A 3,583-nucleotide genomic window follows, 5' to 3' on the forward strand; every position below is an offset into this window, starting at 1 on the left:
CGGCACGTAAAAGCTTCAAAACTCATAAAAGGGGTCCTCGTGTGTGAAGATGATATTACTAAACACTGGTTCGCGTTTGATTACGCCTGCGTTGCCCAGAGACCTTATTAGAAGCATCGCGCCAAAAACCCGATGATTTAGCATGGATGATTTCCGGACTCGTTCCTGCAGCTCTCTATACAGAGGATCCCAGTAGGCTACAGGGAATGAAGTCACCTATATGACGCCCAGGGTCATAACACTGACCCACTACAGACCAAATTGGGTCGCATGTGGCCCGTCAACTAAAATGAGTTTGACCCCCCTGTCTTAAAGCATCCTACATAATAATAATAATAATAATAATAATAATAACTTTAATTTATATAGCGCCTTTCATAAAACTCAAGGTCGCTTCACAAGAGTGGGATACAGATGGGGGAGAGAGGGGGACGATGAAACAAAGAAAACAAACAACAGGGATGGTTGAACTAAACTGAACTAACTAATGTGGAAAGGCCATGGAAAAGAGGTGTGTCTTGAGGTGTGTTTTGAAATTGTTCAGGGTCGGGGCATTACGGATTTCGGCAGGGAGAGAGTTCCAGAGGGTGGGGGGCAGCCACGCTGAAGGCTCTGTCCCCAAAGGTTTTGAGTCTGGTACGTGGGGATGGATAACAGACCCGCGTCTGAAGACCGCAGGTTCCGGGATGGAGTGTGTTGGTGGAGGAGGTCGGACAGGTATTGGGGGGCGAGTGCGTGAAGGGATTTGTAGGTGAGAAGGAGGAGTTTGTACAGGATGCGGGAACTTGACCGGGAGCCAGTGGAGGTGGATGAGGGTGGGGGTGATGTGCTGCCAGGGCTTGGTGTGAGTGAGAACCCTGGCAGCTGAGCTCTGCACGTACTGGAGCCTGTCCAGGGCTTTGCTTGGAACCCCGGACAGGACTCCATCACAGTAGTCGAGCCGGGAGGTGATAAATACATGGATGAGGGTTTCTGCCACGTAGTCTGATAGTGAGGGACGGAGACGGGAGATGTTTTTGAGGTGGTAGAAGGTGGACTTGGTGATGGATTTGATGTGGGACTGGAAGGAAAGGGTGGAGTCAACGATGACGCCCGGGTTGCGAACTTCAGGAGATGGTTTGATGGAACAGGCCTCGACGTGGAGGAGGAGATCTCCAACCCTCCGACCATATCTACCAGCCGGCTATATAATGTGAGTGGAGGTGACGTCAGAGGACCTGGACGTAATGGAGCTTTTCCTATATGAGCTTTCGGACATTTCTCTGGAGGAGCGAGGGAAACACCAAGGCACCCACTGCTTGAGCAGCCTCACCACGCGACGCATGAACTTCTCGCCCACAAAGGCGTAGATGATGGGGTTCAGGCAGCAGTGCGTGTACGCAATGGCCTCGGTCACTTGTATGGACAGCTTAATGTTCGCGTCCGTGTGGCAATCTTTATGGGTTTGCAGGAGGTCCAAGAGGAGGGTGATGTTATAGGGGGTCCAGAAGAAGAAGAAGATGCCCACGATTATGACGATGAGCCTGACGACGCGGTGCTTCTTGGCGCTCTTCATTTTCACCAGGGTGGGGATGATGCTGGAGTAGCAAACGATCATCACGAGCAACGGAATCACGAGACCCAAGATAATTGTCGCGATGGGGTTGAACTTATTCCAGATAACGTTGTCCCGGTCGGAAGCGCAGCTAATTATCGCGGAAGACTCTTCGCGCGTCTTCGTGAAGACCAGCTGCGGCGCGGAGATGCACGCGGCCAGCATCCACACGCACGTGGTCAGAGCGGCGCCCGTCCGCCTGGTGCGATGCCGGGCCACCGTGTGGGCGTGCATGATGACCCCGTAGCGGTCCAGCGTCATGGCGACCAGGAAGAAGGTGCTGCCGAAGAATCCCAGCATGTGGAGGCCGGAGAGGAGACGGCACGCAAAGTCGCCGAAGATCCAGTGGGTGGCTGCTGTGTAGTGGGAGTAGAAGGGCAGCGAGAGGACGAAGAGCAGGTCGGCCAGGGCCAGGTTGAGCAGGCACATGTCTGTCAGGTTGGTCTGTCTGCGATGTTTCACCAGAACACACACCACCAGCCCGTTACCTTGGAAGAAAAACACAATGTCAGTCTCTTTGTCTTTATTTAAGATCCCCATTAGCTACAGCAGAGCTGCAGCTATTCTTCCTGGGGACAAACAACTTGCATAGTTTCAAGATATCACATACAAAATTTACATTCTGTACAAAAAAATACATTCTGTACAAACGGTACAATTTTGGATATTGCATACATACGGTACATACATACTGTACCTTTCAAGATATTGCATACATCAGAAATACCTACATACCAGTACAGATGTGTAGAATATACATAAAACTACATCACATATTATGTAATACCATTACCATATCTTATATATATATAATTATATATATAACTATTACCATCACCATATAAATTACTTATGTACCTGCTCTAACACACGCACGCACGCACACACACACACACACACACACACACACACACACACACACACACACACACACACACACACACACACACACACACACACACACACACACACACACACACACACACACAGACCTACCGATGAAGCCGAGGATGAAAACTGAACTGTAGAGAGTGGGCAGGAACACCGTGCCAAATTCCCTGACGTTGCCGTTGTTGCACGGGGCAGTATCATCATCCATTCCGTTATAATAGTCATCATAGTCTTCTGAAAATAGAGGATTTTTCTTATTCAAATAAGTCATTATGTTCATGTGTTGAATCATGCTCTCGAGGCCAACATTGAAGAACTTCAGATTTAATTCCTCTACATTAGGGTTTAATAGGACAAAATGGTCAGCTTGCCTCCACTGACAAACAAACACTGCTGTATTTGAAGGCCTGCTACCATTTATTATTGGCTGCTGGTAATTGTCCTCTATTGTAAATCTACATGTAAATGCACACTGAAGCAGTGAAGTGATAGTGAGGCTTGTTCTGACACCTGCTGGCTCACACACGTAATCACATTGTCTATAGGAAGTCATATCAACACAGAAACATATGCATGTAGTACATGCATGCCGTGTACACACACACACACACACACACACACACACACACACACACACACACACACACACACACACACACACACACACACACACACACACACACACACACACACACACACACACACACACACACACACACACACACATTTTAATACCTTTATTTGTGTTCACATTTAGACAAAAAATCCTTGAAGACAAACAATAACAGATGCACAATCAATGGGAAATCTTATAGTGACAAATGTATCTAGTCTGAATCTATGGATAAAGGAAACAGCGCCTCCTCCAAATGTGGCGACTGCCAATTATTGCAGAAATAGAGCAGAATTTGGCCAGAGTTTTGGCTCTCGGTCTGGGCAGTCCTGCCCTCTGCAGGCCACTTACGACCAGCATATGGACATTACCAGGAAGTCCAGGAAGTCTTGCTTGATATTAGTCCTTGGGTGGAGAGAGCCATGTAAAAACCAAGGCACTCTGTCTTCAAGTGACATACATACATATTCAATATTCAATATTCA

At 47.9% G+C, this 3,583-nt stretch overlaps 1 pseudogene across 1 annotated transcript; it reads right to left on the reverse strand.

Annotated features, from left to right (window-relative positions):
- Positions 1-1,183: 1,183 nt before the first annotated feature.
- Positions 1,184-2,693, reverse strand: LOC310800043 (C-C chemokine receptor type 3 pseudogene; annotated as a pseudogene). Its single transcript has 2 exons — positions 2,591-2,693; positions 1,184-2,082 (listed from the first exon to the last, which is right to left on the reverse strand). The product of its transcript is annotated as a C-C chemokine receptor type 3 pseudogene (transcript).
- Positions 2,694-3,583: the final 890 nt, after the last annotated feature.

The sequence above is a fragment of the Poromitra crassiceps genome (assembly GCF_964638095.1).
Source record: "Poromitra crassiceps genome assembly, chromosome: 29".
NCBI classification, from domain to species: Eukaryota; Metazoa; Chordata; class Actinopteri; order Beryciformes; family Melamphaidae; genus Poromitra; species Poromitra crassiceps.